We start from the raw sequence: 15037 nt of genomic DNA, 5'->3' as shown, positions 1-15037 counted from the left end.
TCTCGGTATTCCACTTTCAAGCATAATCTGGCCTGCCCGAAGCCACGCATTGACATATTTAAAACTAGTCTTTCATACTCGGGAGCTTATGTCTGGAACTCCCTACCTACATGCTTAAAATCGACCAGTAACCTTAAAACATTCAAAACACATCTGCAAAAATACATTCAAACATCACTTTAATGTAATGTGCCTGGTTGCTCAAACGTATGTGTGCCTTTTATCCTTCTGAAAATGTGCATGTATGTGTCTTGCGTCAACTTGGTGTGATAAGAATACATTCTCGTGTATTACTCCTTCTAGTATCTAAGATAGTATTACTGCATTTTATATTGGCATGGTGATTCCTTCATAATCTAAGATGGTATATATTAGGTCATGAACGGTTTTTTTTTTATTTTTTTTTATTTTTTAACTTTGCTACCTGATCCTTTATTTGGTTAGTGTGTCGTGTTATGTTGGCTTGCCTTATAAGTTAGTTGATCTTCTGTGTGTGTGTGCATGTGCGTGTGCGTGTATATATATATATGTGTGTGTGTGTGTTCTGATAATGTATGGTTGTATATCTGTATATCACATGTCGATAAAAAATGATCTTATTCTTATATTACTATTATTGCGTGTGTCTGCGTTTCATCATAAAAAGTTTGTTCCTATGTATTCCCATTTCGATTATAACCATTTTGCTTAGATCAGGACTAGCTGTAAGAAAGGTCCTACGGACCTAATGCTATCTTTCCTGTAATAAAGTTCCTGTAATAAAGTTCAATCTCTCTCTCTCTCTCTCTCTCTCTCTCTCTCTCTCTCTCTCTCTCTCTCTCTCTCTCCCCCCCCCCCCCCCACCGCTCTCAGCCCACACCAATACGCAAGCTCTCACACATACAACTTCATTTTTGTGCTGGTATTTGCACGGAAACTGGTAAAGGTGATTAGAAATGCCCCCCCCCCCCCCCCCCCTTTCCCTTCCAAAGCCCAGAAGAGTAAAAGACATAAAGAGAGAGAGGGTTGAGGAAGCGAGACAGAGAGAAGGGGGGTGAAGTAGAGAGAGAGAGAAGGGGGGTGAAGTAGAGAGAGAGAAGGGGGTGAAGTAGAGAGAGAGAGAAGGGGGTGAAGTAGAGAGAGAGAGAGAAGGGGGGTGAAGTAGAGAGAGAGAGAGAAAGAGAGAGAAAGAGAGACAGACAGAAAGAGACAGAGAGAAGGGGGGTGAAGTAGAGAGAGAGAGAAAGAGAGAGAGAAAGAGAGAGAAAGAGACAGAGAGAAGGGGGGTGAAGTAGAGAGAGAGAGAAAGACAGAGAAAGAGACAGAGAGAAGGGGGGTGAAGTAGAGAGAGAGAGAAAGAGAGAGAAAGAGACAGAGAGAAGGGGGGTGAAGTAGAGAGAGAGAGAAAGAGAGAGAAAGAGACAGAGAGAAGGGGGGTGAAGTAGAGAGAGAGAGAGAAAGAGAGAGAAAGAGAGACAGACAGAAAGAGAGAGAGGGTTGAGGAAGCGAGACAGAGAGACGGGGGGTGAAGTAGAGAGAGAGAGAAAGAGAGAGAAAGAGAGAGAGAGAGGGTTGAGGAAGCGAGACAGAGAGAAGGGGGTGAAGTAGAGAGAGAGAGAAAGAGAGAGAAAGAGAGACAGACAGAAAGAGAGAGAAAGAGAGAGAGTCAACGTCCATCTTGTACTGACCCTTCGTAAAAAGACATCAAGAAAGGCTACCACCACCCCGACCCCCCCCCCCCCCTCCGACAAAACAACACTGGCCGGTAAACTCACTCCCACCACCACCCCGAACTCCACACCACCACGGCGTGTCAGACGTCAACCTCACGGCACATGTCTGGACCTCCAAGCAAGTAAAGAAGTACTCCCTTTCATCTCATTACCTCCAAGCAAGTAAAGAAGTACTCCCTTTCATCTCATTACTGAAGAATAAATACCTCCCACCCAGAAAATTGCATCGTTGTATTGAAACAACACACACACACACACACACACACACACACACACACACACACACACACACACACACACACACACACACAGAGTCCAATATACCCGATACCCAAGCTTTTCCCATTATTCCCCTAAGTAGAGCAACGCAATAACTTCTAATGGATCCGTCACTTTATATGGATTACCCGTACTAAATACAGTATTTGATGCATTTTTGATGGATGCCGCAGAGGTTGGAAATCAACAGAGATTGTGAGATTGGCGCAGGGAGGGGATAATAGAAATGAGAATGAAATATGTATCACCCAGCAAACAACAGATTTTATAACACCGCAACGCTAACGGTAAGCAGAAGGCGAAAATTGAAAGTAAATCTCGCTGACAAACATGTTCTTTCTTTCTTTATTTGGTGTTTAACGTCGTTTTCAACCACGAAGGTTATATCGCGACGGGGAAAGGGGGGAGATGGGATAGAGCCACTTGTCAATTGTTTCTTGTTCACAACTTAAGCACTAATCAAAAATTTGCTCCAGGGGCTTGCAACGTAGTACAATATATATTACCTTACTGGGAGAATGCAAGTTTCCAGTACAAAGGACTTAACATTTCTTACATACTGCTTGACTAAAATCTTTACAAAAATTGACTATACAAGAAACACTTAACAAGGGTAAAAGGAGAAACAGAATCCGTTAGTCGCCTCTTACGACATGCTGGGGAGCATCGGGTAAATTCTTCCCCCTAACCCGCGGGGGGAGACAATGTTGGGTGGTTTTTTTTTGTGTGGTGAGCTTTGCATTTGCTATTAATAGACGGGGTTTTTCTTGCCTAAGTTTTAATTAAAATGATTTATGGTATATTGAATAGAATCTTGTTCAGACCAAACAAAAAAGGCAAAGAAACGAACAACAACAACATAAACAAAACAAAAAAACAAAACAAACAAAAAACAGAAAAACTCTCTGCTCACGAAGCAAAGTCTTGCTCGCTTCTCAACAACAAACTTACTCTCTGCTCACGAAGCAAAGTCTTGCTCGCTTCTCAACAACAAACTTACTCTCTGCTCACGAAGCAAAGTCTTGCTCGCTTCTCAACAACAAACTTACTCTCTGCTCACGAAGCAAAGTCTTGCTCGCTTCTCAACAACAAACTTACTCTCTGCTCACGAAGCAAAGTCTTGCTCGCTTCTCAACAACAAACTTACTCTCTGACGATTTTCTTTTCATCTTGGACACATGTTTGTATACTATACGTATGCAATAACGCCCACTATTCATACTGCTGAATATAAATAGCCCGCAAACAGAATATAAATGATTTATTTCAAAATATTTCCCCGCCCCACATTCAAGAATATTGTTCGTCAAAACATGCGAAGATACTCAGAATGGAACCTACACAAAAGTTGAACAATTGCTAGATCAATTCAATTAAATATTTACCATGCTTCACTGATTTTTCTCAATGTAAGCATTGACGGCATTTTGATTATACTACCGTCATTTGGCGGGCTCTGGAGAGAGAGAGAGAGAGAGAGAGAGAGAGAGAGAGAGAGAGAGAGAGAGAGAGAGAGAGAGAGAGAGAGAGAGAGACAGACAGAGAGACAGACAGACAGACAGAGAGACAGACAGAGAGACAGAGAGAAACAGAGACAGACAGAGACAGACAGAGACAGAGAGAGGGAGAGACAGAGACAGAGAGAGAGACAGAGAGAGGGAGATACAGAGAGAGAGAGAGAGACAGAGAAAGAGAAAGAGAGAGAGAGACATCGAGAGAGAGAGACAGAGAGAGACATGGAAAGAGAGAGAGAGACAGAGAGAGACAGAGACAGAGATACAGAGACAGAGACAGAGACACAGAGAGAGACAGAGACACAGAGAGAGACAGAGACAGAGAGAGACAGAAAGAGGGAGAGACAGCGACAGAGAGAGACAGAGAGAGAGAGAGAGACAGACAGAGAGACAGAGAGAGACAGCGACAGAGAGAGACAGAGAGAGACAGAGACAGAGACAGAGACAGAGAGACAGAGACAGAGACAGAGAGAGACATCGAGAGAGAGACATCGAGAGAGAGACATCGAGAGAGAGACAGAGACAGAGAGAGACAGAGAGAGACAGAGAGAGAGACAGACAGAGACAGAGACAGAGACAGAGAGACACAGAGAGAGACAGAGACACAGAGAGAGACAGAGACAGAGACAGAGATCGACAGAGAGAGAGACAGAGACAGAGAGAGACAGAGAGAGGGAGATACACAGACAGAGAGACAGAGAGACAGAGAGAGACAGAGACAGAGATCGACAGAGACAGAGACAGAGACAGAGAGACACAGAGAGAGAGGGAGATACAGAGAGAGAGAGAGACAGAGACAGAGACAGAGAGACACAGAGAGAGGGAGATACACAGACAGAGAGACAGAGAGACAGAGAGAGACAGAGACAGAGATCGACAGAGAGAGAGACAGAGACAGAGAGAGACAGAGACAGAGAGACAGAGAGACAGAGAGAGACAGAGACAGAGAGAGAGAGAGACAGAGACAGAGACAGAGACAGAGAGAGAGACAGAGACAGAGACAGAGAGAGACAGAGAGAGACAGAGACAGAGAGAGAAAGACAGAGAGACAGAGATAGGGAGGGATAGGCAGACAAATGATCTTTTCACAGATTATTATCCAATTCAGTTGCACACATTGAAAGGAAATCCACCAAATATCGAACAATTTTACATCATAAATCGTTCAAACTTTTGTTCATACACCTATGCCATAAAACCTAACTCTGTGATCTATTGACTCCCTGAAACCACTCCACCGGTTACGAATTCATCCAAATATTTGTCTTTCATACAACTGTGTCGATCGCAAATTCGCAGCCCGCAACACGTTGCATGAAAGGAAAACAGGCCAAGTACTCGTCATAATCCCCATCGCGGCATAAATAATAGGCCGTGCGTCGTCTGTGCCGCTGAAACTGCGCAGGTAAATTCTGCCCATAAGTGTAGTCTTTTGTACTTGCTTGGGTTCTTTAGTTGTGTGTTTGTTGAAACTACCTGCTGGACTTGTTGAAACTACCTGCTGGACTTGTTGAAACTATCTGCTGGACTTGTTGAAATCTTATGACGTTACATGTCCCTTTACATAAAACTACCTGCTGGACTTGTTGAAACTAACCTGCTGGACTTGTTGAAACTACCTGTTGGACTTGTTGAAATCTTATGACGTTACATGTCCCTTTAAATAAAATGAAGGTGACATTGCATGATTCATGGAGGCATAAAACCTGACAGGTGATCTTAAATTAGGTTTTAATAAATTTTATGACAAAGTGGTGAAATAATATTAATGCCAACGCAAAATGCTGAGAAAGTAGTGAGCGACAGAAAAACTCTCTCTCTCTCTCTCTCTCTCTCTCTCTCTCTCTCTCTCTCTCTCTCTCTCTCTCTCTCTCTCTCTCTCTCTCTCTCTCTCTCTCACTCACACACAATAACTGAGACACGCACACACACACACACTCTCTCTCTCTCTCTCTCTCTCTCTCTCTCCTACCCCCTCTCTCATCATCGTTTCATCTGCCTGACCATTCCCACGTTCATTTCACATACAGACGGAATGGTCAGTCCTGGCCGGCAGCCATGCAGTATCCCATCTTCATCCGCACCCCCCCCCCCCCCCCTTTTATCAGGTCCATCAAACACAAGCGTGAGTCCACCGTCCCAGCATTTACACCTGGACCTGAGAGCAAACTGCACAGGACACTTCGTCACACTATGTTTTCATGACCCGACTGCTGATAACACTGGAACTGAGAGCAAACTGCACAGGACACTTCGTCACACTATGTTTTCATGACCTGACTGCTGATAACACTGGAACTGAGAGCAAACTGCACAGGACACTTCGTCACACTATGTTTTCATGACCTGACTGCTGATAACACTGGAACTGCCCGAAGCCACTGTGTGACGCCTGTCTATCTCTTATATGTTTGTCTGTGTGTGTGTGTGTGTGTGTGTGTGTCTCTCTCTCTCTCTCTCTCTCTCTCTCTCTCTCTCTCTCTCTCTCTCTCTCTCTCTCTCTCTCACAGACACACACACACACACACACACACACACACACAGACATGCAGACACACACGCAGACATACACACAGACACACACACACCCACACACACACTGCACACGCACTCACATACACACATGTTCTCTCTCTCTTTCTCCTTTCCCGATTCGCACCCCTCTCTACCTCAAACGACCACATTCTTACTCCATCTCTGTGCTGTTATTGTAGTCATAACAAGTCGCGTAAGGCGAAATTACTACATTTAGTCAAGCTGTGGAACTCAGAGAATGAAACTGAACGCACTGCATTTTTTCACAATGACCGTAGTCCGCCGCTTGTGCAAAACGGAGTGAAACTGACGAGCGCGGTAGTGGTTTCGCTGTGCTGCATAGCACGCTTTTCTGTGCCTCTCTTCGTTTTAACTTTCTGAGCGTGTTTTTAATCCAAACATATCATATCTATATTTTTTTTGAATCAGGAACCGACAAGGAATAAGATGAAATTGTTTTTAAATCGATTTCGGAAATTTAATTTTGATCATAAATTTTATATTTTTAATTTTCAGAGCTTGTTTTTAATCCAAATATAACATATTTATATGTTTTGGGAATCAGGAAATGATGTAGAATAAGATGAACGTAAATTTGGATCGTTTTATATAAAACAAAAATGAATCCCCCTCCCCACCCGAACACACATTCACAATATCTGCAATCCTTCTACCTCCCACCCCCACCCCTCGTGTTGTTGTTTGGTGTCACAACCCAACACACACCCACCCCACCCACATCAGTCGTGTTGTTGTTTGGTGTCACAACCCAACACACACCCACCACACCCACCCCACCCACATCAGTCGTGTTGTTGTTTGGTGTCACAACCCAACACACACCCACCCCACCCACATCAGTCGTGTTGTTGTTTGGTGTCACAACCCAACACACACCCACCCCACCCACATCAGTCGTGTTGTTGTTTGGTGTCACAACCCAACACACACCCACCCCACCCACATCAGTCGTGTTGTTGTTTGGTGTCACAACCCAACACACACCCACCCCACCCACATCAGTCGTGTTGTTGTTTGGTGTCACAACCCAACACACACCCACCCCACCCACATCAGTCGTGTTGTTGTTTGGTGTCACAACCCAACACACACCCACCCCACCCACATCAGTCGTGTTGTTGTTTGGTGTCACAACCCAACATACACCCACCACACCCACCCCACCCACATCAGTCGTGTTGTTGTTTGGTGTCACAACCCAACACACACCCACCCCACCCACATCAGTCGTGTTGTTGTTTGGTGTCACAACCCAACACACACCCACCCCACCCACATCAGTCGTGTTGTTGTTTGGTGTCACAACCCAACACACACCCACCCCACCCACATCAGTCGTGTTGTTGTTTGGTGTCACAACCCAACACACACCCACCCCACCCACATCAGTCGTGTTGTTGTTTGGTGTCACAACCCAACACACACCCACCCCACCCACCCCACCCACATCAGTCGTGTTGTTGTTTGGTGTCACAACCCAACACACACCCACCCCACCCACATCAGTCGTGTTGTTGTTTGGTGTCACAACCCAACACACACCCACCCCACCCACCCCACCCACATCAGTCGTGTTGTTGTTTGGTGTCACAACCCAACACACACCCACCCCACCCACCCCACCCACATCAGTCGTGTTGTTGTTTGGTGTCACAACCCAACATACACCCACCACACCCACCCCACCCACATCAGTCGTGTTGTTGTTTGGTGTCACAACCCAACACACACCCACCCCACCCACATCAGTCGTGTTGTTGTTTGGTGTCACAACCCAACATACACCCACCACACCCACCCCACCCACATCAGTCGTGTTGTTGTTTGGTGTCACAACCCAACACACACCCACCCCACCCACATCAGTCGTGTTGTTGTTTGGTGTCACAACCCAACACACACCCACCCCACCCACATCAGTCGTGTTGTTGTTTGGTGTCACAACCCAACACACACCCACCCCACCCACATCAGTCGTGTTGTTGTTTGGTGTCACAACCCAACACACACCCACCCCACCCACATCAGTCGTGTTGTTGTTTGGTGTCACACCCCAACACACACCCACCCCACCCACCCCACCCACATCAGTCGTGTTGTTGTTTGGTGTCACAACCCAACACACACCCACCCCACCCACATCAGTCGTGTTGTTGTTTGGTGTCACAACCCAACATACACCCACCACACCCACATCAGTCGTGTTGTTGTTTGGTGTCACAACCCAACACACACCCACCCCACCCACATCAGTCGTTTTGTTGTTTGGTGTCACACCCCAACACACACCCACCCCACCCACATCACTCCACCACCCAGGGCCTCAAAACTGACGCTAAACCACTTCGCCACCCAACCTCCCAAAATATTCTCAACGACCCCTATAATTCAGATTTACCTGCGCACCGTGTGCGTGTGTGTGTGTGTATGTGTGTGTGCCCAGCGAAGCGCTTATTCGCACAGGCATTTCTCAACCGTATCAGCAGGCAAACTGGTTTGGAGCCCCGCTCGCTCATAGGGTACGCGTCACCAAAAATAGACCGAGTTCCCACACGACTGTCGAAGCGGCGGGCCAAAGTGTATTCTTCTACCTGTGCCTTCCCACCGCGCGAAGGTAGACAGAAGTGGCCAGACCACAATATTGGGTGACAGTACTGACAGTGCGTGATGGTGTGGTAGGGGGATTTAACTTTGGTGCATGACACATTTTTCTTCTTCGAAATTTTTCCGGCCCGGACAGTGTTAGAAATTGCGACGTGAAGTTTTTAGTGATGTGAGGTATGTGTATGTTTTGCTTGTTGTGTTCTTGTTGGTAGATGTTTTATAGAGTAATACAGTGTCAGTGCAGTGTCAGAAATCGCGACATGAAGTTAGAGTGATTTGAGATGTATCGTAATTGTGAGTGCAACCCTTGCCTTTGAAATCTTGTTTGCAGATGTTTTGAAGGGTTGGCTAAAAGTCTCAGGCCGTTATGGTAAGGCATACGATGTGAAGTGTATTGTGTGTTCGTTATGTTGCTACAAGTTGTGTCAGGTTTGCGAAGTCTTGGGATGCAGAGTGTCCATCACAGTGTTGTGAGAATCATGTTATGCAGCAGCTAATGTTTTGAGAATCATGTTATGCAGTAGCTAATGTTTTCAGTGTAAACAGAGAGACGGCTAACACAGAGATCGAGGGTAATCCTGTCAAGTGCGCAAAACAGAAAGAAACCATACCCACCACTATACTAGCGATTATTCCAAGGGCATACCAAAGAAGCATTAAGAAGTGAAAGAGACACACTGACGAGCGATTGTCGTAGAGTGCAACACAAGTAAGAAACTAGCTAATAACATGTACAACAATATGGCTATGTCTAAAGAAACTAGCAAGGAAGCGTTGTAAAGCGAAACAGGCCAAACTGACATGCCAGCACACAGGTCCAGGTTATACAATTTATAGCCAGCAGAAATAGACGGTTGAGTGACGCCATAGAAACAAGTAGGCCTGATAGTCTTTATGTCTGCATGACGCCATAGAAACAAGTAGGCCTGATAGTCTTTATGTCTGCATGACGCCATAGAAACAAGTAGGCCTGATAGTCTTTATGTCTGCATGACGTCATAGAAACAAGTAGGCCTGATAGTCTTTATGTCTGCATGACGTCATAGAAACAAGTAGGCCTGATAGTCTTTATGTCTGCATGACGTCATAGAAACAAGTAGGCCTGATAGTCTTAATGTCTGCATGACGCCATAGAAACAAGTAGGCCTGATAGTCTTTATGTCTGCATGACGCCATAGAAACAAGTAGGCCTGATAGTCTTTATGTCTGCATGACGCCATAGAAACAAGTAGGCCTGATAGTCTTTATGTCTGCAAACAAGAGATGAAAAGGCCAGGAACAGGCTCACGTGAGAATAAAAATGATGACAGAGAAATCTGAATAATGCCATAGAAAAAGTAGGCCTTGATAGAGTCTTTATGTCAGTCTGCAAGCATGGGATGAGAAGATCAGGAACTAACTCACATGGTAATAGAATAACCGTGACATTCTGAATCACAGCGACACACACCTGTAAAACCGAGTTTTATAGAGTGTGTTCCTGTTCGTGTTACAGAGTCGCAAGTGCAGCTGACCAGTTGGTTTGAAGCCTAGGGCAGGCTAACCAGTTGGTTTGAAGCCTAGGGCAGGCTGACCAGTTGGTTTGAAGCCTAGGGCAGGTTGACCAGTTGGTTTGAAGCCTAGGGCAGGCTGACCAGTTGGTTTGAAGCCTAGGGCAGGCTGACCAGTTGGTTTGAAGCCTAGGGCAGGCTGACCAGTTGGTTTGAAGCCTAGGGCAGGTTGACCAGTTGGTTTGAAGCCTAGGGCAGGCTGACCAGTTGGTTTAAAGCCCAGGGCAGGCTGACCAGTTGGTTTGAAGCCTAGGGCAGGTTGACCAGTTGGTTTGAAGCCTAGGGCAGGCTGACCAGAACGGTACTTGGCAACACCGGAATTTGTGGCATCTGTGAAACTGACAAGCAAGTGACGAAAGCGAAATTGACAGGACTGCACACAGCGTGAGAGTGAGAGTGAGAGGAAAGTGACGACAGTAAAATTAACGACAAGAAAGTGATAGGTGTGAGACTGACGAAAGGCGATAAAAGTGAAAGTGACGAAAGGCGATGAAAGTGAAAGTGACGAGAAAGTGGTAACAGGGCAACTGACGAGAACAAAGCTGTCAACTTGAATATGACCCAAAGAAAGTGCTAAAACAAAATCAGTGATAATAAAATGGTATAGACTGAAATTAAGAACACACATATCTCTGTTCAGAAAAAGAATGTACAGAAAGTGAATTCGACCAGTGAGAGTGAAAACTGACAAGATAAAAGCGAAGAAGATTGAAACCGAAGAACAACACAGCGATTATCACAGTGTGTTGGAGTCAGTTGCACGCTGGCGATTGACATTGATGCGACTGTGTGATCTTTTAATGGAATACCGCGGTCCCTGTGTTTGGCTGTGTCAATAAAAAACACCCTGGAGATTTGGAGCTACGAGGATAGAGAAACGGTGGAACACGGTGAAATATTTACTGTGTGTGAGGTGAGTTTGAGATGAGTGTGTGTGTGTGTGTGTGTGTGTGTGTGTGTGTGTGTGTGTGTGTGTGTGTGTGTGTGCGTGTGTGTGTTCCTGCGGGTCTTTCTGTAAAGGCATGCGTTTGTACATTCGCACATGTGTGTGCGCACGTGTGTACACACACACACACACACACACACACACACACACACACACACACACACACATACACCACACACACACACACAACAAACAAACCAACCAACCAACCAAACCAACCAATCTCAACAATGTTGCCTTGACTATAGTCAAAATTCATAACAGCCAGTCCTAAAACAATCGAATTGCGGTATGCATTTCAAGCCAACAACAACCCCAGCTGCCAAATAAATCATTTAACACTGTACGCGTCGTCAGCACTCCCCCAAGTCAGAGCAGGATGAAATGACAACACGCTTGGTTGACGCATTGACTGACGTGCACGTTCGTCAATCATTCACAATGGGCCATGGTCAGGGGGTAACCATGCAGGTGCACCTATATACATACCTTCCCGTTAATTGTCAGCCTCAACTCTCTCTCTCTCTCTCTCTCTCTCTCTCTCTCTCACTTTACCATTGATTACCATTGACACCCATTACCATTGACACCCATTACCATTGACACCCATTACCATTGACACCCATTACCATTGACACCCATTACCATTGACACCCATTACCATTGACACCCATTACCATTGACACCCATTACCATTGACACCCATTACCAATCCTCTCTCTGTCTCTGCCTCCCCATCACCCCCTCTTGGAACCGTTTTCCTCGTCTCTGTATTACAACACCTACGTCTTGTATGACAACTTCAAGTTCCTCCAGTGCTCCTTCATTCAGAACACCCTGCAGTTATCAGATCCGTAGCAGATAAGCCAGCCTTTTCTTTCATTACACCATGCAGTTATCAGATCCGTTAGCAGATAAGCCAGCCTTTTCCTTCATTACACCATGCAGTTATCAGATCCGTTAGCAGATAAGCCAGCCTTCTCCTTCATTACACCATGCAGTTATCAGATCCGTAGCAGATAAGCCAGCCTTCTCCTTCATTACACCATGCAGTTATCAGATCCGTTAGCAGATAAGCCAGCCTTCTCCTTCATTACACCATGCAGTTATCAGATCCGTTAGCAGATAAGCCAGCCTTTTCCTTCATTACACCATGCAGTTATCAGATCCGTTAGCAGATAAGCCAGCCTTCTCCTTCATTACACCATGCAGTTATCAGATCCGTTAGCAGATAAGCCAGCCTTTTCCTTCATTACACCCTGCAGTTATCAGATCCGTTAGCAGATAAGCCAGCCTTTTCCTTCATTACACCATGCAGTTATCAGATCCGTTAGCAGATAAGCCAGCCTTTTCCTTCATTACACCCTGCAGTTATCAGATCCGTTAGCAGATAAGCCAGCCTTTTCCTTCATTACACCATGCAGTTATCAGATCCGTTAGCAGATAAGCCAGCCTTTTCCTTCATTACACCATGCAGTTATCAGATCCGTTAGCAGATAAGCCAGCCTTCTCCTTCATTACACCATGCAGTTATCAGATCCGTTAGCAGATAAGCCAGCCTTCTCCTTCATTACACCATGCAGTTATCAGATCCGTAGCAGATAAGCCAGCCTTCTCCTTCGAACACCTTGTCCAAAGCTGGGTGTATAATGTACAGAGGGTACATTCACACGTCTTTCAACACTCCATGCTCGCCCACTCCAAGCGAAAGTTCTCTCTAAACCTGTCGAAGCATGTCGCCCAATTCTCCAATTCATTGACACAACGTACGTCAGTGCCTTGAAACACGGTGGCTTCATTGACACAACGTACGTCACGAAACACGGTGGTTCGAGACATGTCTCCAGCCTGATATTGACACAACGTACGTCACGAAACACGGTGGTTCGAGACATGTCTCCAGCCTGATATTGACACAACGTACGTCACGAAACACGGTGGTTCGAGACATGTCTCCAGTCTGATATTCACTGGGCGAAGTCGACTTCACAAAGCTCGTTTCCCGAAGCTTTGGCACTACTCTTTGGCCAAAAAGACTCCGCCAAGTGACAAGTCAATTTGGGGCCCACTTAAGGACAGCCTTTTACAATCGTCACTTTATATTTCCAACTGACTGACATAACGTCCATCAGTGCCTGGGCCAAAGACGATGGTTTATCTATTCTATTTCCAATTGACTGACACAACGTCCATCAGTGCCTGGGCCAAACACGATGGTTTATCTATTCTATTTCCAACTGACTGACATAACGTCCATCAGTGCCTGGGCCAAACACGATGGTTTATCTATTCTATTTCCAACTGACTGACATAACGTCCATCTGTGCCTGGGCCAAACACGATGGTTTATCTATTCTATTTCCAACTGACTGACATAACGTCCATCTGTGCCTGGGCCAAACACGATGGTTTATCTATTCTATTTCCAACTGACTGACATAACGTCCATCAGTGCCTGGGCCAAAGACGATGGTTTATCTATTCTATTTCCAACTGACTGACATAACGTAAATCAGTGCCTGGGCCAAAGACGATGGTTTATCTATTCTATTTCCAACTGACTGACATAACGTCCATCAGTGCCTGGGCCAAAGACGATGGTTTATCTATTCTATTTCCAACTGACTGACACAACGTCCATCAGTGCCTGGGCCAAACACGATGGTTTATCTATTCTATTTCCAACTGACCGACATAACGTCCATCAGTGCCTGGGCCAAAGACGATGGTTTATCTATTCTATTTCCAACTGACTGACACAACGTCCATCAGTGCCTGGGCCAAAGACGATGGTTTATCTATTCTATTTCCAACTGACTGACACAACGTCCATCAGTGCCTGGGCCAAAGACGATGGTTTATCTATTCTATTTCCAACTGACTGACATAACGTCCATCTGTGCCTGGGCCAAACACGATGGTTTATCTATTCTATTTCCAACTGACTGACACAACGTCCATCAGTGCCTGGGCCAAAGACGATGGTTTATCTATTCTATTTCCAACTGACTGACACAACGTCCATCAGTGCCTGGGCCAAACACGATGGTTTATCTATTCTACTTGTAAAGAAGTGTATGTTCCTAATTCCTACGTAACGACCGAGTTGCCATTTGGTCCCCCACTCGAAGCAAGTCCTCTTTGGACGATTATCAGATCTTGCATTTTCTACTGTTGCATTAGCAGATAAGCCCTATACTGAAGGCTATCGTCTTCCACCCACTCACCCCGCCCAACGAGATAACGTGTTAAACCCCAGGATTACTAGCAGAGGAGCATGCTTCACGGTTTCTCTTTCTTCTCTAACCCTCAGCGTATTGCCAATACCTGTCCCACTGTAGGCCAACTGGTCTAGAAGGACGTCAGCACCGCCCTGATATGGCCCTTCGTGGTCGGCTGGGCGTTAAGCAAACAAACAAACAAAAAAATGGCACACCGTCCCAGATGTGGCCTGGCTTTCTATGGGATAAGACCATCCTTCAACTTGGTCACGTGGTCACATACCAACAATCACCACCCTTACTGCTTGCTGTGGTCAGTGCAATTTTATTTATGCAATATTTTGCTTTAACAAATGTTTTTTGTTAAAGCCACCAGTGGCGTTTACAGAATGATTTCATACAAACAATGACCGCTGTGCACAAAGCTTACCCAGACTGTTCGTTGTTGGTATGTGAGCAAGTACAGGGGACAAAGCTTACCCAGACTGTTCGTTGTTGGTATGTGAGCAAGTACAGGGGACAAAGCTTACCCAGACTGTTCGTTGTTGGTATGTGAGCAAGTACAGGGGTTGTCTTATTCAACGTAAAAGCCTGTCCAGATCCGACAAGGCGGGCCCAACTGTCTACCCGGGAAGCAGTGTGCCTTTAATTTCAA

General features: G+C 45.6%; 2 protein-coding genes across 7 annotated transcripts in view; one reads left to right on the top strand and one right to left on the bottom strand.

Moving 5' to 3' along the window:
- LOC138948182 (coiled-coil domain-containing protein 180-like) overlaps window positions 1-15037 on the bottom strand; it is a 166797-nt gene that overhangs the window by 68900 nt on the left and 82860 nt on the right. The gene's annotated exons all lie outside the window — the stretch shown is intronic.
- The window catches only part of LOC138948186 (arrestin domain-containing protein 4-like), a 33651-nt gene continuing 27256 nt past the window's right edge, over window positions 8643-15037 (top strand). Inside the window, exons 1-2 of one of the 3 annotated variants that reach the window (XM_070319688.1) lie at window positions 8643-8839; window positions 10856-11128. The gene's annotated coding sequence lies outside the window, so the exon portion shown is untranslated. Of the gene's footprint in view, window positions 8840-10160; window positions 11129-15037 lie in introns of all 3 variants that reach the window. The other 2 variants (XM_070319687.1, XM_070319689.1) reach the window with 2 other exon arrangements.

This window comes from Littorina saxatilis, linkage group LG15 (genome assembly GCF_037325665.1).
Source record: "Littorina saxatilis isolate snail1 linkage group LG15, US_GU_Lsax_2.0, whole genome shotgun sequence".
Classification (NCBI taxonomy): Eukaryota; Metazoa; Mollusca; class Gastropoda; order Littorinimorpha; family Littorinidae; genus Littorina; species Littorina saxatilis.
The sequence above is the reverse complement of the archived record's forward strand: the minus strand, read 5'-3'. Positions and strand labels throughout refer to the sequence as shown.